A 27,671-nucleotide genomic window follows, 5' to 3' on the forward strand; every position below is an offset into this window, starting at 1 on the left:
ACTGTATCCTGTATGTACTGTACTGTATGTACTGTATCCTGTATGTACTGTATCCTGTATGTACTGTACTGTATGTACTGTATCCTGTATGTACTGTATCCTGTATGTACTGTATCCTGTATGTACTGTATCCTGTATGTACTGTACTGTATCCTGTATGTACTGTATTCTGTATGTACTGTACTGTATGTACTGTATCCTGTATGTACTGTACTGTATGTACTGTATCCTGTATGTACTGTATCCTGTATGTACTGTATCCTGTATGTACTGTATCCTGTATGTACTGTACTGTATCCTGTATGTACTGTATCCTGTATGTACTGTATCCTGTATGTACTGTACTGTATGTACTGTATCCTGTATGTACTGTACTGTATCCTGTATGTACTGTATCCTGTACTGTACTGTATCCTGTATGTACTGTATCATGTATGTACTGTATCCTGTATGTACTGTATCCTGTATGTACTGTACTGTATGTACTGTATCCTGTATGTACAGTATCCTGTATGTACTGTATTCTGTATGTATTGTATCCTGTATGTACTGTATCCTGTACTGTACTGTATCCTGTATGTACTGTATCCTGTATGTACTGTACTGTATCCTGTATGGACTGTATCCTGTATGTATTGTATCCTGTATGTACTGTATCCTGTATGTACTGTATCCTGTACTGTACTGTATCATGTATGTACTGTATCCTGTATGTACTGTACTGTATGCACTGTATCCTGTATGTACTGTATCCTGTATGTACTGTATCCTGTATGTACTGTACTGTATCCTGTATGGACTGTATCCTGTATGTATTGTAGCATGTATGTACTGTATCCTGTATGTACTGTATCCTGTATGTACTGTATCCTGTATGTACTGTACTGTATGTACTGTATCCTGTATGTACTGTATCCTGTACTGTATCCTGTATGTACTGTACTGTATCCTGTATGTACTGTATCCTGTATGTATTGTATCATGTATGTACTGTATCCTGTATGTACTGTATCCTGTATGTACTGTATACTGTATGTACTGTACTGTATGTACTGTATCCTGTATGTACTGTATCCTGTATGTACTGTATCCTGTATGTACTGTATCCTGTATGTACTGTATCCTGTATGTATTGTATCCTGTATGTACTGTATCCTGTATGTACTGTATCATGTATGTACTGTATCCTGTATGTACTGTATCCTGTATGTACTGTATCCTGTATGTACTGTATCCTGTATGTACTGTATCATGTATGTACTGTATCCTGTACTGTACTGTATCCTGTATGTACTGTATCCTGTATGTACTGTATCATGTATGTACTGTATCCTGTACTGTATCCTGTATGTACTGTATGTACTGTATCCTGTATGTATTGTACTGTATCCTGTATGGACTGTATCCTGTATGTACTGTATCCTGTATGTACTGTATCCTGTATGTACTGTATCCTGTATGTACTGTATCCTGTACTGTACTGTATCCTGTATGTACTGTATCCTGTATGGACTGTATCCTGTATGTACTGTATCCTGTATGTACTGTATCCTGTATGTACTGTATCCTGTACTGTACTGTATCCTGTATGTACTGTATCCTGTATGTACTGTATCATGTATGTACTGTATCCTGTACTGTACTGTATCCTGTATGTACTGTATCCTGTATGGACTGTATCCTGTATGTACTGTATCATGTATGTACTGTATCCTGTATGTACTGTACTGTATGTACTGTATCCTGTATGTACTGTATCCTGTATGTACTGTATCCTGTATGTACTGTATGTACTGTATCCTGTATGTACTGTACTGTATGTACTGTATCCTGTATGTACTGTATCCTGTATGTACTGTATCCTGTATGTACTGTATGTACTGTATCCTGTATGTACTGTATCCTGTATGTACTGTACTGTATCCTGTATGTACTGTACTGTATGTACTGTATCCTGTATGTACTGTATGTACTGTATCCTGTATGTACTGTACTGTATCCTGTATGTACTGTACTGTATGTACTGTATCCTGTATGTACTGTATGTACTGTATCCTGTATGTACTGTATCCTGTATGTACTGTACTGTATGTACTGTATTCTGTATGTACTGTATCCTGTATGTACTGTACTGTATGTACTGTATCCTGTATGTACTGTATCCTGTATGTACTGCGACCCTCTCTGCGCCGCCCCCTATCTCCCTGTCTCCGGCTGTCCCTGAGCAACGACCGGAGTGTTAAATGTCCCTTGACTAAGACGGGGAGGACGTGACCCTCTTTGCGCCGCCCCTGTGCCTCAAATAGATTCGCTATCAGCTCTATCTTTAATCTTTCAAAATGTTCAGTTGCTATCGCTATTAGCTCTATCTTTAATTTTTCAAAATGTACAGTTGCTATTGCATGCACTCATCTGTGTTCCACTACACACATGAGTGCATGCTTACCAACTGTCCGTCTGCAACACTACTATCACCAACATCTAAGAAGGGAGATCCCCCCTTGAATGGCCCTTCTAAGGTTTCTCTCCTCCACACTGCCTGTGGAGCTTTTTTCCCTATTGTTAGGTTTTAGTGAGTTTTTCCTTACCTTCGCGTGGGGTATGTCTGGGAGTGCTTGCATTCTTTCATTTATTTGCATTCATCTAAAAATGTTTGCACCTTATGGTGTTCTTGTTCTGTTCTTGACTTATTGTTATGTTTTCTTCTTGACTTGTTTAAAGAAGATCTGTACGGCCCATGGGGACATTAACGTGTGTTGTCGGGCCCTATAAATAAATTTGATTTGATTTGATTTGAATCTGTATCCTGTATGTACTGTACTGTATCCTGTATGTACTGTATCCTGTATCCTGTATGTACTGTATCCTGTATGTACTGTACTGTATCCTGTATGTACTGTATCCTGTATGTACTGTACTGTATCCTGTATGTACTGTATCCTGTATGTAATGTACTGTATCCTGTATGTACTGTACTGTATCATGTACTGTATCCTGTATGTACTGCACTGTATCCTGTATGTACTGCACTGTATCCTGTATGTACTGTACTGTATCCTGTATGTACTGTATCCTGTATGTACTGTATCCTGTATGTACTGTACTGTATCCTGTATGTACTGTACTGTATCCTGTATGCACTGCCCTGTATCCTGTGCATGATGATCCACGCATTAGTTTTAACTGTCCAAAAGGGGCAAAAGTGCAATGTTTCCATGTTGTTTTTACTCTGATATTCAAAACATGTTCAAAAATGTGTGTGTATGTGTTATTAATACATGCAAAAGCAGTCAGAAAAAAAACTGCGATGTTCAAGGTGGAAATAAAGAGTTTTTCATTCTATTACACAATGGTGACTTAATTGGGTTTTATGGAAGTTCGGACATAATTTTTCTCTAAAAGTACATTATATCAAAAGATGATACTTAGTTTTTATTCTAATTAGGGTCCAATAAGCCCAAATAGCCAAGAGAAATAAAAAAAATGCATGTAAAAAAAACAGCTTGGGCCTAAGACACAATGGAGCTGTATTAAGTCACAATAGAGGCGCCGTATTAAGACACAATAGAGATGCCGTGTTAAGACACAATAGAGAAGTATTAAGACACAATAGAGACGCCGTATTAAGACACAATAGACGTATAAAGACTAAGGCTGTCAAAATTAACGCGGTATTAACGCGTTATCGCAGATTCTATTAACGCCACTATTTTTTTTAACTCACGATTTACTTTTAAAGATTTTTTTTTTTTTTTAACTTCACTCAGGTGTATTATTGATGCTCTCATTGATACTATGTTTGTTACTGACGTGTGCGTGTGTGTGTGTGTGTGTGTGTGTGTGTGTGTGTGTGTGTGTGTGTGTGTGTGAGATATATAGAGAGAGAGAGGGGGGTGAGAGAGATGAGGAAGGGGCAAGAGTGAAAGAGAGCTGGGAGAGTGTGTGTGTGAGAGAAGGGGGGGTGTGATTACTCAGCCCTTGTGTGGGTGAATGTAACAAGTTCCTAACGTTTTCTTTCCCCTATTATTTCATGCACACTTTATTCATTGTTTTAAATTATTATTTTCTTTTAAGTTATTTTGTGCATCACTCTGTTTTGAATTTGATGCAAATTTTCAATGCATGAGGGTCATCCTTTTGTGTCAAATGGCTGCTTAAGGAAGCATTAAGTTGACTCTCATGTTGATAAGAGTATTAAAACTTGGAACTTGAAAAATATCCGTTTAAGGTAGATACAATTATTTTATATATTTTTTTAATGCGATTAATTTGCGATTAATCGTGAGTTAACTATGGACAATCATGCGATTAATCGCGATTAAATATTTTAATCGATTGACAGCACTAATTAAGACACAATAGAGACGCCATATTAAGACATAATAGAGATGCCGTATTAAGACACAATAGAGACACTGTTTAGGAAGGATAAGTCATGCACAGACCATATTGCTACTTTAAGAATTATTATTGAGCAGTGTGTTGAGTGGCAAAACTCCCTGTTCATGAATTGTGTAGACTTTGAAAAAGCCTTTGACAGCCTAGATAGGGAAGTGCTTTGGAAACTCCTAGGTCACTATGGCCTACCCTCTAAGATCATCAACCTAACAAAGAACATGTACCAGGATTTCAATGGCCAGGTGATCTGCAAGGGCAAACTGTCAGACACCTTTGCCATCACAACAGGGGTGCGGCAGGGTTGTCTTCTTTCTCCTTTGATTTTCCTCATTGCCATTGACTGGATCATGAGAAGAACAACTGAAAATCAACGGACAGGAATCCAGTGGACCTTGTTTACCCAGCTCGAGGACCTGGATTTCGCAGACGACCTTGCGCTAGTCTCTGAAAACCACACACACATGCAACAGAAGACAGATTACAGGTTACAGACTAACAGCTTGGACTCAAGATCAACACCGGAAAAACCAAGACCATGAGGTTAAATCTAAAAACACATGATCCAATCACAGTGAGGGGAGAGGCCATAGAGGACGTGGAGCACTTCACCTACCTAGGGAGTAACATCAGCAGGGATGGAGGAGCAGACAGGGACATAGAGGCACGCATCAGCAAAGCACAGGTAGCATTCAGGATACTCAGGCCAATCTGGTTGTCCAAGCAACTCTCCAACAACACCAAGCTACGGATCTTCAATACCAATGTGAAGACTGTCCTGCTCTACGGCTCTGAGACGTGGAAGACTACTGAGGGCCTCACAAGCAAGATCCAGGTGTTTGTCAACAAATGCCTGCGCTACATCCTCAAGCTGTGGTGGCCCATCAAAACCACAAATGAAGAGCTGTGGAGGATAACCAACCAGGACAGCATAGCTACCACTATCAAAAGGAGAAAGTGGAACTGGATAGGGCATACCCTTAGGAAGGACTCCAACAACATCACTAGACAGGCCTTGGACTACAACCCGCAGGGGAAAAGGAAAGCCGGTAGGCCAAGAAACACCTGGAGACGTTCCACACTCCATTGACTCCAAGACCTAAAGAACATCGGAGTGAGCTGGAAAGAAGCAAAGGCCCTGGCCCAGAAAAGAGTGAGATGGAGAGCTCTGGTGGACGCCCTATGCCCCCCAACGCGGTAAAGAGGATTAAGTCAAGTAAGTCAAGAGACACTGTATTAAGATACAATAGAGCCGTATTAAGACACAAAACGGTTCAGATGATGCGCAAAAAAAAAAGAATAAAAAAAAGATTTGGCACGGAGCCGGGAGAGGTGAGCGCTGGCTGCAGCAGCAGCACTGCAGCCAGGTGCTAGTCAGTTTGTGTAAAAATGGCAAGCACAATATAAATCAATCTTCATTTCTTATGTTGTGGGACTTGTACAGCACTTTGTTCAACTTTGTTAGTGCTGTAAAGTGTAAACCTTTTTAAATCTTAGACAAACAAAACACTTTGCTTTCATGAAATATTGTAAGCCGTCATTTGAGGCTTTATAAAAGCAGCACAATGAATACAAATCTGTCAGTGCAGAGTCCGACCTCATCTTAAATAACAAACAGCATTGCTTGTTGTAATTAACAAAGAGAGGCAGACTTGATTTTGCAAAAAAAAATATATATATATATATATATATATATATATATAATATTTGATGTGGCCCTGCCTCACCCCAGACTCTACCTCCAGCGGCCCCCAGGTAAATTGAGTTTGAGACCCCTGCTCTAACAGGAGCACTCATTCAAGGGTACTACGACTATGCTTGCACCTCATGGTACCAAAGCGCCTCAAAGGCACTAAAAACAAGATTACAAACATCACAAAACAAACTGGTCAGACTACTGCTTGACCTTACTCCTAAAACCCACCTCACCCCTGCCCATTTTGACAACCTAGGATGGCTTAGAGTAGACGACAGAGTACAGCAACTTGCAATGGGCCTGGTCTACAAGATACACTACACCACTAAGATACCCATGTGCATGTCGAAATACTTCCCAAAGGTCAGTGAATACCACAACCACAACACCAGAGGGAGTTCCACAAATCATGTTTAACCAAGATAAAATCATTTAAAAAGTTTTAAAAAATAAATAAAAAACTGTAATAATTTTTTTTATCAACATAACACTTAGAAATGAGATTGCATAGGTCTATGAATCGAGATCGCGATTTTGTTTCGATTAATTGCCCAGCCCTACTGTGTACAGTAAGTTAGCTTGGTGATCATCATTGTGATGTAATATAAGCTAAGCTAAAGGTAGCTAACAAATTGGCTAGCTACTGTTAGCATACAAGCTTTTACAAACACTGTACTTACTTTTTCATCCTCAACTTTTTTTCTGATCCAGATGCATAAGTCCTCTCCATGTTGCTGATTTATACTTCGGTCCTTTGGTGCAAAGTTTCATTTAGCCTACAGTGCTACTGTCTACACAGTAATGTTACTGGCTGTACAGGGCTCTCCAAGCCCTCTCAAAGCAGGAAATCGGAAATAGGAAATGGTGTTCTCTGATTGGTGTAAAAAAAAGTGTCAGAACTGTCAATCATCCAAGCCCCATTCAAATGAATGAGTGAGTCTAAGCCTCACGGGTGTGCACTTAGACCAGTTACTGTCCAATCAAAGGTGCTATTTCGCTGCCATTCACTTACATTAGCTAGTGAGGCACTTGAGGAATGTGCCTCACTACTAGCCAATGTAAGTGATTTGGGAGCTGTGTATCACTTTAAAAAAAAATCACTGGCATTTTTTTTCACAGAGGAAACATTTAAAAAAAAAATAATAATAATAATAATAAAAAAATTTAAAATAAATATGATGTATATTAATAATATATATATATATATATTTTGTATACTAGTGAAGTACTGCCTCACTAGTAGTCATGTAATAACCTCCACTGATGGAGACGCCGTATTAAGACACAATAGAGCAACTTTTCAGGCTTTTTAGGAAAATAAAACGCACCTCAGATGTTAACATGGCGTCTTAGTCAGATGAAGTTTCACGGGTTCATGTGGCATTTAAGACAACCGAAGCCTATGGCAGTGGTAAACAGGTGGTAAATCGGTGGTAAATCGGTGGTAAATCGGTGGTAAATCAAGTGGTAAATCAGTGGTAAATCTGTGGTAAATCAGTGGTAAATCGGTGGTAAATCAAGTGGTAAATCAGTGGTAAATCTGTGGTAAATCAGTGGTAAATCGGTGGTAAATCAGTGGTAAATCAGTGGTAAATCAGCAGAAAATAACCAAAAACGGTTGCAAAAAGAAGGGTGTCTTGATCTTTGTATCAAGAATGACTTACTCTTCAGACCCTGTCTGAGCTGGCAGACGGTCAACACCGCCCTCTACTGCCAGGCGGAGCTATTGCATCTCATTGAAAATGGGCTTGTGTCTTTTAGGAGGCGATCTGAGCCGGGCGGGTGGGGTTTAAATATTCAGGCGAGCCACTTCTATATAACGATGGCATCAGTAACTCCGCCTGCTCGCCCGTTATTGTGAAACCGTCGGTAGTGGTGCGGACCTCCACGAGCATTATTTGGAATTGCGATAAGATATTTGGATTATCTCTTTTGCATTACATCAGATACAAGGTAAGAACATCATATATGAATTTGATCGTTGATCTGACATTTATTTCTACCCCAATCACAGCTATCTGTGTGTAAGTGTATGTGCTTATTACTGTTGACTGCGGTGGGGGTGGGGGGGGGGAGCGCCCTGCTACAACGGTCATTTCATGTATGGACGAGGAGACATAATAGTGATAATCTAGTGTTGATTTCAGGATGATTAGATAATCAGCCGAAAAATTGCAACGTGATGACTGGATTACAGTCAAATGCATTTTTCTCACCTTTTCCTGGAATTACTGAAAAACACCCAAACCATACTCTATTCAAAACGGTATAAAACGGAAATGTACGAATGAAAAAACAATCTGTCTCGGCAATGTTGACTAGAAGCAGCTCACTGAGACCCGACCGCGTTATTAGACCCATAGATATAATATAAGATATATTTTAAGTAGTGCTGTCAGGCGATTACATTTTTTTATCTAATTAATTACAGGATTTGTCATTAATTAATCTAATTAATCGCATTTTAATCGCATAACAATTTTAGGCCTGATATTCTATATTCTATAATCATATTTCAAATTGCATGTGTCCGGATGGCAGAATTCAGTACTGTATCTAGTACAAAACCTTCTGTTTAACCATCTTCCATTTATTAATTTGCTTAGATTTTTCAGGTCTGGTACATTTTTGCATGGTGTTATTCACAGTCAAATATTTTTTTTTTATTGATATTCTCATTTGGTTCATTACAATTTACTCAAGCCTAGTAACAGATACAGTATTTCTGACACTGGGAATACATTCCCTGAGATCCATAGATGTCCCTAGAATCAGATACCAAGAACATGCAAATAGACCATATAAAAAAAAGTCTGTAAATGTGTAATCTTTTTTTTTTATCTACTTTTTCTCCCCATTTTTCTATTTTTCTCCCATCCCAATTTCGTATTGTCCAATTCTACCCTCCCCTGTCTCGAACGTTGTTAGACCATGCCTCCCACTGGTCGGCTGCAATGTGGACGAAGCCTTGCATCACGTGTCCCCTCCGGTACACGAGGAGGCAGCCGTCGCATCTTTTCACCTGTACAGCGCGATCTCTCAGCGGCGAGGAGTAACGCGTGGGAGGCTCACGCTGCCCCCGTTGCTTCCTGATTCTGCTGTACAGGCGCACCAACCGACCTGTAGGAGTCGCTGTCCACAACGTCCGATCCCCACCCACCGGCTTTCCCACCCCCTAATACTGCCAATTGTATTAGTATGAACGACCAGCCAAGCCGGAAGCAACGCCGAGAGCTGGGCTCGAACCTGCGTTAGTGGCGAGCGCCTTGCCCACTGCGCCACTTAGCCGCCTGTAAATGTGTATTCTACGTTCTTATGGAATGAATGAGATTAAAAAATATTAAAAATAAATAATAAATAGATACATTTTTATAAATGTTGAGTTAATTTTCATAACGCGATAATTTGCGGTCTAATTAATTAATCTAATTAACACAATAAAATGACAGCCCTAATTTTAAGCACTTGCAAATGTCTAAAACTATATCCATCGAATAAAGACCTGGCAATGAATGGGGTATCCGCGCCCCCTGCTGTGGCGGTCAATGTGTTAAGTAAAAGTAGAAATACTCAAATAAGTACTCTGGTAAAAGTAAAAGTCCTCCATTCAAGTAAAAGTAGATAAGCATTTGCTATTGAATGTACTTCAAGTATGTACACATAGATGACGTTTGTGTATCCCAGTGCTTGGGAGAATTCAAACCTCGATCCATTGACCTCTATAGGTTATATGATATGTGGTCCAGTTCTGCTGCTCTGATTATGCCCGCTGTGAAAGTATATAATCTTCATACATTTTACCATGTTTTCTACGCAAAATCTTTTTCTTCAAAGTAACTAGTAACTGATGGGTTCAGATAAATGTAGTGGAGTAAAAAAAAGTACAACATTTCCTTTGAAATGTAGTGGAGTAAATGTGTAAAGTTCCCTAAAATGAAAATACTCACATAAAATATAAGTCGCTCAAAATTGAACTTGAGTACAGTACTTGAGTAAAAATACTTAGTTACTTTCCACCACTGGTATTCACAGCCATGTGTTGGTGTGATCAGGGGAAGGTATAAAACGGAAATGTACGAATGAAAAAACAATCTGTCTCGGCAATGTTGACTAGAAGCAGCTCACTGAGACCCGACCGCGTTATTAGACCCATAGATATAATATAAGATATATTTTAAGTAGTGCTGTCAGGCGATTACATTTTTTTATCTAATTAATTACAGGATTTGTCATTAATTAATCTAATTAATCGCATTTTAATCGCATAACAATTTTAGGCCTGATATTCTATATTCTATAATCATATTTCAAATTGCATGTGTCCGGATGGCAGAATTCAGTACTGTATCTAGTACAAAACCTTCTGTTTAACCATCTTCCATTTATTAATTTGCTTAGATTTTTCAGGTCTGGTACATTTTTGCATGGTGTTATTCACAGTCAAATATTTTTTTTTTATTGATATTCTCATTTGGTTCATTACAATTTACTCAAGCCTAGTAACAGATACAGTATTTCTGACACTGGGAATACATTCCCTGAGATCCATAGATGTCCCTAGAATCAGATACCAAGAACATGCAAATAGACCATATAAAAAAAAGTCTGTAAATGTGTAATCTTTTTTTTTATCTACTTTTTCTCCCCATTTTTCTATTTTTCTCCCATCCCAATTTCGTATTGTCCAATTCTACCCTCCCCTGTCTCGAACGTTGTTAGACCATGCCTCCCACTGGTCGGCTGCAATGTGGACGAAGCCTTGCATCACGTGTCCCCTCCGGTACACGAGGAGGCAGCCGTCGCATCTTTTCACCTGTACAGCGCGATCTCTCAGCGGCGAGGAGTAACGCGTGGGAGGCTCACGCTGCCCCCGTTGCTTCCTGATTCTGCTGTACAGGCGCACCAACCGACCTGTAGGAGTCGCTGTCCACAACGTCCGATCCCCACCCACCGGCTTTCCCACCCCCTAATACTGCCAATTGTATTAGTATGAACGACCAGCCAAGCCGGAAGCAACGCCGAGAGCTGGGCTCGAACCTGCGTTAGTGGCGAGCGCCTTGCCCACTGCGCCACTTAGCCGCCTGTAAATGTGTATTCTACGTTCTTATGGAATGAATGAGATTAAAAAATATTAAAAATAAATAATAAATAGATACATTTTTATAAATGTTGAGTTAATTTTCATAACGCGATAATTTGCGGTCTAATTAATTAATCTAATTAACACAATAAAATGACAGCCCTAATTTTAAGCACTCGCAAATGTCTAAAACTATATCCATCGAATAAAGACCTGGCAATGAATGGGGTATCCGCGCCCCCTGCTGTGGCGGTCAATGTGTTAAGTAAAAGTAGAAATACTCAAATAAGTACTCTGGTAAAAGTAAAAGTCCTCCATTCAAGTAAAAGTAGATAAGCATTTGCTATTGAATGTACTTCAAGTATGTAAAGTAAAAGTACACATAGATGACGTTTGTGTATCCCAGTGCTTGGGAGAATTCAAACCTCGATCCATTGACCTCTATAGGTTATATGATATGTGGTCCAGTTCTGCTGCTCTGATTATGCCCGCTGTGAAAGTATATAATCTTCATACATTTTACCATGTTTTCTACGCAAAATCTTTTTCTTCAAAGTAACTAGTAACTGATGGGTTCAGATAAATGTAGTGGAGTAAAAAAAAGTACAACATTTCCTTTGAAATGTAGTGGAGTAAATGTGTAAAGTTCCCTAAAATGAAAATACTCACATAAAATATAAGTCGCTCGAAATTGTACTTGAGTACAGTACTTGAGTAAAAATACTTAGTTACTTTCCACCACTGGTATTCACAGCCATGTGTTGGTGTGATCAGGGGAAGGAAGGAGTCAATATGAAAGACTAGTTGGCTCTGACCTGAGGATCTGACGTGTTAGCAGACACGGATTGGGATATGTTCAAAAGAAGCGCCAGTGACGTCAGCGAGCTTGCAGACACAGTGGTGAGCTACATAACAACAATAGCTGATGGTATTGTCCTCACGAAAATGGTGCAGGTTTTCCCAAACCAGAAACCGTGGGTGGACAGCACTATTAGAGCAGCTCTGAACTCTCGCACCACCGCCTACAACCTGGGTAGAGAGTCAGGAAACATGGAGGAGTATAAGGCTTCAGTCTATACTCTACGCAAGGCTGTTAAACTTGCTAAGAGGACATATGCTGACAAACTGGAGACACAAATGGCACAAAACGACACAAGAGGATTATGGCAGGGACTGAAGACAATAACTGACTATAAAGTCAGCGCCCCCTCAATGGGGAGCGACGACGCCTCCCTCGCGGACAAGCTCAACACCTTCTACGCTCGGTTTGGTGTAGACAGTGGCGCTGCTGGCTCTCCGGCTAGTGACGTCACTGGCGCGCCGGCTGTTGTGGAGGGGGGGGGCAACCGCGGGGGGGCGGGGACGCTCTCTCGTTGTCGGAACACAGTGTGAGAAGAGCATTTATGCAGGTGAACACCAGGAAGGCTGCTGGCCCAGATTGCATAACAGGACGCATACTCAAGTCCTGTGCCAACCAGCTGGCCCCAGTGTTCACCGCCATATTTAATCAATCCCTGGCGGAGTCAGTGGTCCCTGCCTGCTTCAAGATGTCTACCATCATCCCTGTACCGAAGAAACCCTCCCCAACATGTCCAAATGACTACAGACCGGTGGCACTCACCTCTGTGGTCATGAAATGTTTCGAGAGGCTGGTCAAGGACCACATTTGTGCCTCCCTCCCCAGTGATATGGACCCTATGCAATTTGCATACAGGACAAACAGGTCCACCGACGACGCAGTCTCCCAGGTACTGCACAGCACCCTCTCGCACCTTGACCGTCAGAAGAGGGGCTATGTGAGACTGTTGTTCATTGACTACAGCTCAGTGTTCAACACCATAGTCCCCACCAGACTGGTGGACAAGCTGATAGAGCTAGGTCTGAGCTCCGCCCTGAGCGCCTGGGTACTGGACTTTCTGAGCGAAAGACCCCAGGCGGTCAGGGTGGGGGGTCAGACCTCCAACACCATCACCCTGAGCATCGGGTCCCCCCAGGGCTGTGTTCTGAGCCCCCTGCTGTACTCACTCTACACACACGATTGTGTGGCCAAGTTCAGCTCCAACTCCATAGTGAAGTTCGCAGACGACACGGTGGTGGTGGGGCTGATCTCGGACAACGACGAGAAGGCCTACCGGGAGGAGGTTGAGGTACTGGAACGCTGGTGCCAGGACAACAGCCTGCTCCTGAACATTGGTAAAACCAAGGAGCTGATCGTGGATTATAGGAGAGGACAGCAGGAGACGCACACACCACTGATGATTAACGGGGCTACCGTGGACAGGGTGAGCAGCTTTAAGTACCTGGGGGTCCACATCTCAGAGGACCTGACATGGTCAACACACATAGACACAGTAGTAAAGAAGGCGAAACAGCGCCTCTACCACCTGAGACAGTTAAGGAAGTTCAGAGTATCGGGGAAGATACTCCAGTCCTTCTACTCAGGAGCTGTAGAGAGCATCCTGACCGGAAACATCACTGCCTGGTATGGAAACAGCACGGCACAGGACAAGAAGGCCCTACAGAGAGTGGTGCGCTCAGCCGAGCATACCACGGGTATTGCACTACCTCCCCTGCAGGTTCTATACAACAAGAGGTGCAAATCCAGAGCCTGCAGAATAATGAAAGACCCCCACCACCCCAATAACAGCCTGTTTCAGCTGCTGAGGTCAGGCAGACGCCTGCGAACCCCAGCTACTAGGACAGAGAGGCTTAGGCTTAGCTTCTTCCCCCAGGCCATCAGAGTCCTGAACAATGAACATTGAGTACCACAGAACACTGAACTATCCACACATAAGCACACATGAGCACACACACGACACGCACGCTGTGCACGCTCACACACTAGCAGCCACTTTAACACTTCAACATGAGCGGGCACACACTCATGCGCACACACTCACACTTATTGCCAAAAGGAAAGGCCACTTTAAATCAGTATTAGTAACAGTGTATTGCACTACCAAAGCTACCTAGCATGTCCTATATGCTCTGTAAATAACTATGTACAGATACCGATTTTGATGTCACACCATGTTACCTGTTACCTGTTATTGCACAATTTTTTTTTGTATTGGATTCTATTATATGTTGTACCACTGTATTGCACATCGTTGCGGGCAAGACCACCCGCATTTCATTGTATACTCGTATGCCGTGACAAATAAAACTCTTGACTTGACTTGACTATCATCCAGAACCCCCCCCCCCCACCCCCCCGCCCCCCCTCTCCCCCGCCCCGCTTACTTCAGCTCTGCTACAGTAAAAACAGATTAGCTTGCAACATATTACCAAGCCATACAAAACAAACAAAAGCCACAAACACACACACACACGCACGCACGCACGCACACACGCACGCACGCACGCACGCACGCACGCACGCACGCACGCACGCACGCACACACACACACACACACACACACACACACAAACATAGTATCAATGAGAGCATCAATAATACACCTGAGTGAAGTCTAGTAAAAAAAAATGGGGGGGGGGGGCAGAGAACACTATTATTATCTTTTTATTAATATGGTTTTATTATTATCCTAAAGTAAGTTAATGTAGATGACTCAAAAGTATAATTGCCTGTATTATAAAAAAAAAAGGTAAAAACCATAAATGCCCCACATTTCTTTATAGATTGGGGGCCCCATATTTTTTAATAGATTGGAGGCCCACAAATTGAACTGAAAGAGAGAGACAACATGCAGTCCGTGAAGACCCGCCCTACTCCCCTACTCTGCCTCTGATTCGCAGACTGTGGCTGAGGGGGAAAAACGCTGACGGGACGCATATGTGATTGGACTAGACCCGTACACAGACACAGACAGTGTGGCAGTGCTGCCGGACATGCAGAGCACTGCTCGCAGAGGAGAGAGATAGTGAGGATGCATTTGCTTCCACTTTACTTGATATCCAGGCATGCGTTCTTCATGGGACGGGGGTGCACTACGTGCAAGCCCAGATAAGTACTCGCTATTTGCACATCAATAGCGCCGGTCGTCAGGTGTGTTAAATACGTTCTCAGATACATTCACACCTAACTTGTTGTGAATGACATGTGTTACATTCCATTCGTAGAGGCAATTAGGCACTGTCTGTAGTCTGTGCTCAAGCGAGGGGACATTTATGCGCATTCGCGGGAGCGCGTGTGCATGTGGCGCCATTAGGTGCGTGCAATCCCAGTTGATTTCAGGAACGCACCACTGTTGATATCACTCCGGAATCACGTTTCAACCAAGTCACTAACATAACGTTGCTGTCATGAGCCTGCGCTATGGTAGCCTACAAGTGATCAAATAAATAAAACGTCCAACTCTCGCGCAACGACTCGGCAAACAGTTGCACGTGGGCCGCATTAACACTACACTTTGATGTCCAGTAGGGGGCCGCAAAATATCATTCAGCGGGCCGCAATTGGCCCGTGGGCAGCGAGTTTGAGACCCCTGCCCTAGACGCTGCTGCTAGCGTTCGTTTCGAATTGATATTGTTTTGGTACTCGGAGCGCCGCTGTACTTAACAGAGATGGCGGGTCCACTCTCACCACCACTCGTCCGGGTGGTAAGATGGCCGTCGGGCGATCCCGCGATAACAGCCAGCGGGCCGGGGTAGACAGCAGGGGCAGTGGCATGGCTGGAGGAGTGTGCTGTGTTGTGGCGGCCTCTGCTGGAAGAAGAGGCTTCCTCGGCTGCGTCGACGAGACGTCCACTGCGGGGCTGAAGGGCTGAGCTGGCGCACGCTAATCTGTGGGCTAACCTAAACACAGCTAAACTGTGGGTCTTGGTGGACCCTCCTGCTGTCGCCTATATAGCTAACGCAATGTGGCTATGTACACCACCTGTCTTCGGCGACGCTCGCCTAGTGGTACACTCAGAGTCACTATAGCCGTTAGCTACCAGCTAATATACTGCATAAACTTCTAGGATAACCCGAGGTATTACTGAAGTTTATTCCTCTTTCCGTTTCACTATTCCCACACTTCACTATCGCTTGTAATTCTATGATAATCCGTTTTATAGCAGAGTTTCTCTATCTCTCCCGTTTGCTCTTCAACGGGGCTCTCCGAGAGCACACGTCTGTCCACGTTCACATTCACTGTTGAAGAGGACCTCCTCCTGTTCCGCCCTCCAGGTAGCGTGTATACTTTCCGCAACGGAATTCGGTGTCCGGGTTCCTCTGATTGGCCGCGACCCCCACGTGACCCGCCCCCCTATCCACCGCTGCTGCTGCCGCTGCCCGCTGCGTTGGCGCTCGCCTGTGTGTTGATGCGCGCGCGGCATGGACTTGACTGCCGCTTTCAATTTGACGCTCGCTTCCTGATGAGACACGCTTTGCTCGCTGCTGTTTAATAATATTGTCTCTTTTCACATCGCGAATATTGTCGCTTTTCACTTCGCGAGCTCTTGTGCAGTCATCTTGAGTCAAGAATCACTTTTCCCACTTCAATGACAGAGCTCTCTTGTTTAATAATATTGTCGCGTCATCTTCTGAGTCCAGAAATGCAGTCATCTTAATGTGCTGCTTATGCAGTTATCAGCTGTTCAAGAAACGCAGTCATCTTAATATGCTGCTTATGCACCACATCAAAACATGTAAAATATTTAAACAACCATTAAGCAGTGTTGGGCGCGTCACTCAGGAAGTATAGGAGTTGTGGAAAGCAGGATGAGAGAGCGTAGATTTCAGTGTGTATCATTTAATCATTTATCATTTAACATTTGAAAGGCATACATTGTTGTCATACAGAAGTACAGAATACTTTTATACAAAATGCTTCTTACTGTTACTGTTAGAGACTCTGTCATTGAAGTGGGAAAAGTGATTCTTGACGCAAGATGACTGCACAAGAGCACGCGATGTGAAAAGCGACAATATTCGCGATGTGAAAAGCGACAATATTATTAAACAGCAGCGAGCAAAGCGTGTCTCATCAGGAAGCGAGCGTCAAATTGAAAGCGGCAGTCAAGTCCAATGCTGCGCGCGCGTCAACACACAGGCGAGCATCAACGCAGCGGGCAGCGGCAGCAGCAGCGGTGGATAGGGGGGCGGGTCACGTGGGGGTCGCGGCCAATCAGAGGAACCCGGAAACCGAATTCCGTTGCAGAAAGTATACACGCCTCCAGGTAACCAGCGTCTCGCTCGCTCATCTCCTTCCTCCTCTGCTCCGCCTGCCACCACCGCCCCCTGCTGGCGACCGCAAACTGGTCCCACAATGGGACACTCAAGGCAGGAAGAAGGATGATTTAGTGTCACGTTAATAATCCATATTGAAGCCGGAGGGAAGAAAGAGAACCTCGCGTTATTTGTCCGGGCGAGATATCAAAGAGAAACACTGGTTATCATGTCTTTGTGCACACAGGGGAAGTAAAAGGTTACATTAGCACTTCTGAATAATAGAAGAATATTCAGGATGCTACATGCATATATACCTGTATGCAATTACACTGCTAAAATGCACTGTACACACTGTATATACATTATCTGTTACATTTGCACTCTGGTTAGAACTTATTTTCATTCTACTGAACTTGTGCAGTATGATGACAATAAATCTGAATCTAATCTGATCTAGGACGTTTGTTGTCTGATTGATTGATTGGACATTTTAATTAACAGATTGCAGAATGGGTACAGTACAATACAGCTCAATACACACAATTGTTAAGAGGATGCAGACCAGAGAAAGACTTTCGTCTTGTTTACATCAGGGTCCCCCATTTTCAATTCATAATGACATTTATGACATACACAACATACAGATATACTACATATATAATAATCTAATCTAATCATCTAAACTAATCTAATCATGACTGTAGGCGCCGTAATGGAGGTCTCTTTATTATCATTCAGTATTCTATTTGTGTTGTATTATTAGTTGTACTGTCACTTTAGGTGGTGGGCGTGGTCACGGGGGTGTGGCGCTAATGGGAGTGTTTTATGGAATTTCATTCACCTTTTCACGTCTGACAGTTCTCGGGGGTTGACAGTTCACTGAGGTTGACAGTTCACGGAGAGAGGGGGTGAGAGTTAGGAGAGCATATTTTCTTTTGACCGCAATAACGCAAAGCGCAAATCACAAATCGTATTTTGTTTGTCTCATGAAGCGAAAGAATAAAAGCCTCAAAAGTATTTCCTGGACGTGGAACGGAGTTATTTCACGGTGCGCGTCAATTGTTTGAACTCCTCCACTCAGCCCCTCGGCACTACCTGTCTATGACAGTCTACTGCCGCAACATAGTCAAAAGAAATTAAGCAAGCAAACAAAAGCGTTGATAAAAGGAAATCAACTATATTGACATTACGGATTCCTCGAGTCGCTGCGGGACGCTGATCTTGAGGGCATCATTGGGACGCCTGGATCATCGCTGCATTGGAGGAGCGCCATCACGTCAGAAGGCCTGACACGCAGACCAGCAATAGAAAGCTAAGTAACTTGTTTTATTCAACTGTGAAGCCTTTCGTGTTAAAAAACACAGTGTGAATTTGTTACTCTGCTTGTCCATTGGGGACCTGTTGTTGACTGGCTGCGTCGTCCTGCGCTCATGGACATTGCGCGGTCTAAGCGGCAGCTAATTGATTAATGGATTGATTGTTCATTAAAGAGGACTGTGGATTATTGAATAATTGCACTTGAGCTATTTAAGAATGGCGTCAGGAGGATCAAGTGTTGATACTAATGGCTCAAAAATGGATGGTCAAAAAAGTGAAATTAAACTCACTGCCAAAGGCATGGCCTATAAATTGGAAACACTTCATAATGAACGTCACGCAAATAAATAAATAAAATGCAAAAAGGGATTCATGGATGATGTAAGGCAGTGGCTTTCTGAAACTGGGAGACAAAAATACAGTACAAGCGCCAATGTTTGTGTACATGATTCCCCCATACCTGTAACACAGCAAGTAACTCCTGTTGAAATACCTGATGAACACTGTGATGTAATTGAAGCTGATGATGAAATCAAACCAAGTGACAGTGTGTCAAATTCTGGAAGCAGAGGTTCAGCCAATCGAAGCTCTGTTGGGCCTAACATCTCAACCACGTCTTCCGCACGCAAAGCTGAATCTGACATGGCCGCTCTAATTGCAAGACAAAGGCTATTAAAGGATAAGCATGCAATAGAGCAAGAGGAAAAAGAACAAGAGGAGCTGCTAAGAAAGAAAAAGGTGCAATTAGGAATGGAGGAAGAAGAACAAGAGGAGCTGCTAAGAAAGAAAATGGTGCAATTAAGAATGGAGGAAGAAGAGCAAGAGGAACAGCTAAGAAAGAAAAAGGAGGGACTAAGAAAGAAAAAGGAGCAACTTGAACTTGAAATGGAGATAGCTTCAGCAGCAGCTAAAGTCAATGTGCTAAGAGGCTCTGGAGGATCTCGTATTTCAACTAATATGTCTGTCGAATCTAATGGCATGAGCTCTTATTTCCGAAGAGGACAAAGGAATGTTCAAACACTCAGTGCTGAAGCACAAACCGCTACAACCACAGCTCAGGATCTACAACCACAACCCGAATTGTCAAGACACACAGGGGTCAAGGGACAGAGGACGTTACAGAGCACTCAAGCACAGCCACGGATTCAGCACCAAAGTATTCACCCTGCACCACAACAATCAATCAGCAACAGTAACATAATCACTGTTTTAGAGAAACAAAATGAAATAACAGCTTTGCTAGTTCAACAACAGTCTCTTTCATTCTTGCCTAAAAGAGACATTCAAATTTACGATGGTGACCCTTTACATTATCACACCTTCATAAGGTCATTCGAGCACAGTATTGAACAGAAGACTGACAACCATATGGACTCCTTGTACTTCCTTGAACAGTTCACTAGGGGGCAGCCTTGTGAGCTTGTCAGAAGCTGTCAGCATATGGCTCATGACCGAGGGTATGTGAAAGCTAAGGCTTTGCTACATGAGCACTTTGGGAATGGACATAGACTTGCTTCTGCCTACATGGGAAAGGCTCTTTCATGGCCACCAATAAAATCAAAAGATGTCAAAGCTCTGCAAGCATACAGTCTCTTTTTGAGAGGATGCTGCAACGCCATGGAAGAAGTGGAAATGATGTACGAGTTGGACATGTCTGCCAACATGCTAGCCATCATTAGAAAATTACCTTACAAGCACAGGGACATATGGAGAACTGTGGCCTGTGACCTGCAGGAAAGGCGTGGCCATAGAGCTAGATTTCCTGACATTGTTGACTTCGTTGAACGACAGGTGAAAATTGCAAGTGATCCAGTGTTTGGCAATATACAGGACACACCATCAGCAGCAGCAGCACCTAAGGATGTGAGGAAGTCCAGCAATCAACCATATACAAGGGCAAAGGAAAGTAGCTATGCTACCACCATTGCAACAATTGAAAGGAAAGAGGAACCTGGAACAAAGATGGAGAGAAGTCCATCTGGTACAAGGTCTTGTTGGTTCTGTGGAGGTGGACACACATTGGATATGTGCTTTCTATTGGAAAGGAAGGTGAATAGCGAGAAGATTGGCTTTTTGAAGGATCATAATGTGTGTTTTGGCTGTTTGTGCATTGGGCACATGAGTAAAGAATGTAGGCAACGCCTCTATTGCAAAATATGCAATCTCAGGCACCCTAGCATACTTCATATCCACCAAAGAGAGAAAGGAACAGATCAAAGGCCAGCCAAAAGTGAGTCGGAGACAGCAATGGGCAGTGCTCCGATCTCTGTACAATCCAGTGGTCTTACAGGGGCCGGTGAGCAGGACTGTACACTCTCTATAGTACCAGTACAGGTCAAATCTAAAAAAGGACATGTTACAATTAGAGATGTTCCGATACCATTTTTCCCTTTCCGATCCGATTCCGATACCTAAGCTTTGAGTATCGGCCGATACCGATATTTATCCGATACCAGTGCATAAAATTTTTTTTTATATAAATTATATAAATTATACTTTTTTTTTTTTTTTTTTTTTTTTTAGATACTGTTATACTGTTTTTTTTAGTAATAACTAGAACGTATGGTATTTATTCAACAACAGGTGATTGTATAGATTTGTATTAGTATCATTAATCAATGAGTATGGGCTGCAGCACTGCAGATATACCCTACTCCAATGATCCACACGGACATTAAACGGTGTTGCACTCGCTACTCAGTGGCTCTGCAGATATACCCTATTCAGTCTGTAAGCTAGTGGCAGATAGACCGTTCATGTTGTGATTTTTGATGCAAAATAAATATTCAACATTCTCTTTTGAAACTCCGCCTCAGACTCTTATCCTTTGGCACTTGCTGTACTTTGCTTGCAGGTCTGCAGCCATTATTGCTGGATTATGTGAATAGCACCAACTTTAGACACGGTAACGTTATCAAGCTAAGCTAACTGACCTAGCTCGCCTTCCCGCATCGACATTAAGATAACGTTAGTAATAGTCAGCTAACGCTAGTCCGTAGCTACTTAACTTAAATACAATTCACCGTGGGTGCATTATTGTTGATAGACGGTCACGGACAGTGTTAGGTCCTGGAGAAAGGACAGGCGATCATCTGATTTGATGTAACGTTAAAAGCGGATGTTGTTCCAACTAGCTATCTTTCCAGCTAATGCTATCATAACACCAGCCAAACACATCCCGATTCCCGTCCGAGCTCCCCGTCACACCGCACTGTCGGGGACAATGGAATTTAAGAAAGTGTATCTGCTGTTAAAATGACACAGCATCACACTTTAAAACATGTTCATTTTATAATCCTCACTCTCCGCAGGACTCAGCAGGAGATAAATTACATCATGGGATCGGAGGCTAGAATTTACGTGTACTCGCCGATACCGATACTAGCATTTTAGGCAGTATCGGCGGCATTTCCGATACTAGTATCGGTATCGGAACAACTCTAGTTACAATGACTACCTATGCCTTCCTGGATCCCGGTAGCTCAGCATCTTTCTGCACTGAGCGGCTGATGAGCAAGCTGAACGTCACCGGAAGAAGAACAAGCATTCTCCTTCGGACTATGGGCCAGGAGAAAGTGGTTAGAAGCCACATTGTTTCTGATCTGGAAGTGGCTGCACTAGACAGTGACTTCTTTTGTGAGCTGCCTGACATTTACACACAGGAAAGCATGCCAGTCCACAGAGGCAACATTCCGAGACAGAAAGACCTTCAAAGATGGCCTCACTTGGAACATGTTTACATTTCTGAGATTGACTCTGGGATTGACCTGTTGATAGGAGCCAACGTTCCCAAGGCATTGGAGCCTTGGCGAGTTATACGGAGTGTGGACGAGGGTCCATACGCAGTCAAAACTGTGTTGGGTTGGACTGTGAACGGACCTCTCGGAAGAAAATTGGACAACCAGAATCGTCCAAAAAACGGGAGTTTGGCAAGAGACATCAAACCCAGCAGAGGACATACAAGAAAAAGAAAGAAAAAGAGCTACAAGAGGATTTGAACCGAAAATTGAAAAAGAAAGAGGAGCGAACAGACGATTCTGTTGCTTCCAAGAGAGCGAGGCGGCGTGACAGAAACGTAGACAATAACATTAAGTTTGAAAGCAACAATTCTGAGGACCATCACATGGATTTCAAGCCTGTGTCCCAGGAAAAATTGAAGGACAACATTGATACAGGAAAGAAATTCAGAGCTAAAAGAGAATCAAAGAAGGAAGCACTGGCGAGTCCAAAATCGAAATGGCCAGTTGAAGATTCATACACAACTGACTCTAGGGACAAAGCAAACGATGACACTACTTCTGAAATGCCCCGTGGCTATAAGGGCCAAATTGAAACAAAGAGGTGTCCAAGGAAGAGGAAGCGGTGCCGGCTCAAAGACAAAAGGTTTGCCTTCAACAGGAAAGAGAGGTGAAAAGAAAAGAAAGAGCCGTGAGAACGTCAGAAATTGAACTTCATCAGGAAGCGGAAGAGCCATGAGGACATCAGATGTTCATATTTGTAGGAGCCATTTCATTTGATTTAATAGTTTTGACTAAATAGCGCCGCCACTGGTCGCCTCGTAAAATGGCACCATGGTCCTCCTATTAATTATGGCCCAGCTGTGTGTAGGGACACGCCAGACGAGAAACAGTTTTTCAACCGCTCGCTTGCTACACACACACACACAGCGCAGATTGAATGAATGAAAGACTGAAAAGAAAGACTTTGTTTAGAATCATTTTGAGTTTATTTGAAACCCTTTTGCTGCGCCTGTTTGCTTTGAAACCCTTTTAGTACAAGTCTGGAGCCTGTTTTGTTTCATTGTTTTCCCCGTTATTATTTGAAACTTTACGCAACTCCTTCTGTAACTGAGGGGTACAATTCCCTGACTGTATTAATCAAGTATGGTATCATTAAACCACTACCGTCTTATGTACATTATACTGGCCATACCGTACACGAGTATATGATGAGAACTCCTCCACAATGATACGGTTTCCACACAAATCTGGATTTAAGTATTTATTAGCAGCAAGAATACATAATATACTTTACTTTAGATGCGCTTATAAGGCAAAGGAATGTGCGTAGGCAAATCAATAATGAATGTCCATTCTCTGGTTACGCATGAGATAAGAATACAACTTGAATATTAGGAATTATATCTAGGGGATACTGGTAGGGGGGTTCCTACCGGTTGTAAGCCAGCAGGGGGAGCAAATGTTCGAATGCAAAGTCCTGGTCAGCGGGGACTCAATAGGCTCCCGGAGGCGGTATATTACTCCCTGCTCAGCAGACGAAAGGCAGCGACTGTAATCCCAGTATGCGTGCAGCACAGGTGGAAGCCGGTCAGCCTCTCCAATAGAGACGGGCTCGAATGATGCTCCTCACGGGCAGGTCCCACAGCAGTGGGTGTAGACGATTCTTCTCCGCTCTAACAGCCTGGTCCAAAGCAATAATAATAATCCAGTCGGAAAGGGGGTCTGCATTCACCGGTGTAGATCCTCCGGTGCGCGGTGGTTCACATTAACTAAGTTGAACTGGACGTTATTCAACCAAGCGCTGATACTTTACTATCCTATTTGCACGCGGCTATAAGTGCTCTATTTAGACACACAATTGCTCACTTCACTTGGTCTTTGACTCGTGATGAAGGCTTACTAGTAAGGAGCGAACGATACATTGAACAAACGTATTAGGATAAAACAAGACTCTATTTTGGGGCAATACTGGCCCTACTTCACCGCACGTTGCATAGTGGGTGAGGCTTCACTTGTTACTAAGACTGAACTGAACGGACTGCGGACTGAACTACTTCTGTATTCACCTGCGCCATATTTATATGTTGGGCGAACAAACTAGTACCAGCCCCACCTCTGTCTCGTAGTCCTGGGCAGAACCGGGCATGTACAGACAAGCCTTGACGGTAGCTTTGAACTCGACTCTGGGGGTAAGACACTGGCGCTGGTGGCACGCCATCCAATAAGAGAACGAAATATTATGGTCTGTAGTAGGTTAAAGGGATATTCCGTGTATATGTACAAAGAATACACCAGGGATATCAAACGATATACAAATATTATGCAATATATATCAATCAATAAATACATATATTCGGTTTAATCTGACCCTTTGTAACAGCCGCCTCCTAATTAGTCCCACCTAATTAGCTAAGCAGAGACAGATTAACCGCACTGTCCACTACTCAATGTCCGTTGTGAGGGTAGGCAGTTCACAAAGTCAGGGGTCATGGTCGTCATTAAGCGAGTCGGGGAGCCTTGGCGACTCTATCAGCCTCGCCACGGGTCGGTTGTAGGTCCGCCCTTGGACGAGCATTTCTGCCGCTCTGACCTTTCCGTCGGCACCAGTGGTCACTTTGCTTACGCGGCCGGCCGGCCACGCAGCTCGGGGTAGTGACTGGTCTATGGTCATGACGACTGGACGGGATGAAGGGGGGCTTAGGAGGAAGCGGGCCTGAGACTGCTTTGATCTGTGCTTGGCTGTGCCTCCTCCTCCTCCGTCTGTTTCTCTTGTTTGCTCTGTACCCCGTCTGAGGAGGGGCCGGTGCCGGCCGCCCCGTCAAGGAGTCGCTTGGGGTGCTGGGTTCGAGGTCAGCTACGTCTGAAGCGCAGCTGAGGGGGGTGGAGTTCCGAACTCCCTCTGGTGCCCACGGTTCTCTCACGGGCCTCTCGCTTAATGTCAATAGCATCTGCTGTACGAGGGAGTGGCCGGTGTCGCTCGCCTTTGTGTGTAGGCAGCGTGTAGACGTGGGTTGACTGTCAAGTCCGTAGAGGGGGCCCTGGAGCGTCCATCCCAGTCGGGTCTGAACCGCGACTGGGCATCCTTTGGGTCCGATGTGGGCCGCCTCAATTGGGAGAATGAGGTCCGCGTGGTCGGAGCCGATGAGCAGGGTCGGTGTGGCGCCGTCGATAAGCGGTATAGGTAGTTGACGTAGGTGCACATACTTAGCCATCAGCTGTGGGATGGGGTAGGTGTACTGAGACAGGCCTATGTCGTGGCTGGTGAAGACGTTGGTTATACTATACTGCTTCTCGGGCTGGTCCACCGCTGCTATCTTGAAGGAGACCTTTTCACCTTTTATGGTCTTCTGGTCCCTTCTGATGGTGCGTATGGTCATGGTATCTTTGACACCCCGCAGGCCCAACTGGGCTGCTGCGGAAGCGAGGAGGAGAGTCTTTTCAGACCCATCGTCCAGGATGGCGTAAGTGTCCAGGACCTTGTCCTCGTAGCTCAGGAGCACTCTGACCACTTTGAGGAGCACTCGGGGGGTCCCGCTCTGCTTGGGGTCTATGTGGAGCACTCCTGTCTCGGGGGGGTTGTCACCTGTCTGTGGTGACACAGAATCTATATGGTGCGAGTCGCACCGTGACTCCCAGTGTCTGCTGTAGCAGTCGGGACACCAGGGAGCGGTCTGGTGGAACTTTGGTGCTGGTGCCACCGCCTCGGCATGGTACATTACCGCGACGGGCCCACTCTGTTGTCCTGGCTGACGCCTGTTGATGTCATGCAGGACCTCCAAGTGGGTGCCACCGCACCTGCTGCACTTCTTCTTCAAGCGGCACTCAGCTGCTAGGTGGCTGCGCGCGCAGCGGAAGCAGCGGCGGTGGTCCTTGATCCACTGACTCACCTCGTCCGTGGTCAGCTTCCCGAAAGTGTCGCATTGGTACAGCCGATGTTCTCCCTCACAGTACTGGCACTCAATCTTCCACTGGTCCTCTTTCGTCGAGGGGGTGTTGTGGTTCTTGTGCTGCGGTACTGATTCGGCTTGGTGCATAACGGTCACCAACCGGCGGTTATCTGTTGATCCCCGAGGTCCGAGTCTTGGGCTTGGTCCACTCCATACGAACGTGTCGAGTCGTAGGCTACTGACCTCCCTGGCGAGGAACTCAGATAGGTCTAGGAGGGATGCCTCTGGACCGTTGGGGTCGCGGTGGTCTCTCTGCCGCCGAAAGCGCTCTTGTCGGGCGGGAGGGAGCTTCTCTAGTATCCTCTCTACATTAGAGTTAGCGTACAGTTCATAGATCCCTTTTTCCTTTTGGGACCCCAGCATCCCTACCAGGGACTGTACCTTGATGGAGAGGTCATCTAATGCTCTGTTGTCTCTGGCTGGGGGGAGACGGTCAATGTCTCTTATCTCCTGCATCACGTAGTCCCATATGCGTCCATACCGTTGGTCGAGGGCTACTAGAGCCGCGGTGTATGGGGTAGTAGAGCTGGAATATGCCAGCGCTATATTGTGCGCTCTGGGCACCTTCAGGTGCTTGAGTAGGATAGCATACTTGTACGGTTCATCTGGTACGTCGGACAGCATAGTCTCTAAGCACATTCGTAGCTCTGTGTACTGTGCTCTGTTCTCGTGTGTGAAGTCCGGGAACGTCGGTGTGCCAAGGTACGATGCCATGGATGACTGGCACATCGGTGAGCGTTGGGGGAGAGGCCTCCTAGGCGAGTCTCCTCTTACGTGTTGTCTTGGGCTGGTACTTGGTGGGTACCGAAGGTCGGGTACCCAGGTGCTGTTCCTCGGTGCTGACGGTGCGTCAAACTCACCCGTGAGTTGAGTCGGGGGTTTGTAGCGCAGGGCCTCGGGGCTGACGTCTGGGCTGTACCGGACCTCCTGGTCCAGAGTACGTTGCTGCTGGTCGGGGCTGTACTGGGCCTCCTGGTCCAGAGTACGTTGCTGCTGGTCGGCTTGACATTCCTCCTCTTCCTCCTCCTCTTCCTCTGCTAGGACCTGGAGTCTTCTGTTCAGTCTCTCGGCGTGGTCCGGTTCTTCCCGGTTGCTGGGTCTCGTATGGACCGGCCGGGGAGGGGGTTCGGAGACGTGGACAGGATCCTCCTGTTGGCGGGGTCCCGGGTCGCTTGGTCGGGTAGGGGAATGCGTCCTAGACCCTTGTCATGACGATCTCCGGGAGCTCCGTGCGGAGAGAGGGGGTGTCGCCATGGCAACCAACTTGTCCATCAGCTCCGCCTGCAGCCGGTCGCACTCTGCCTCGCGCTGGGCATGGGCTGCGTCGCGCGCTGCTTCGCGCTGGGCATTGGCGGCGTCGCGCTTCGCATTGGCGCTGG

This window comes from Notolepis coatsorum, assembly GCF_963971535.1.
Source record: "Notolepis coatsorum genome assembly, chromosome: 5".
NCBI classification, from domain to species: Eukaryota; Metazoa; Chordata; class Actinopteri; order Aulopiformes; family Paralepididae; genus Notolepis; species Notolepis coatsorum.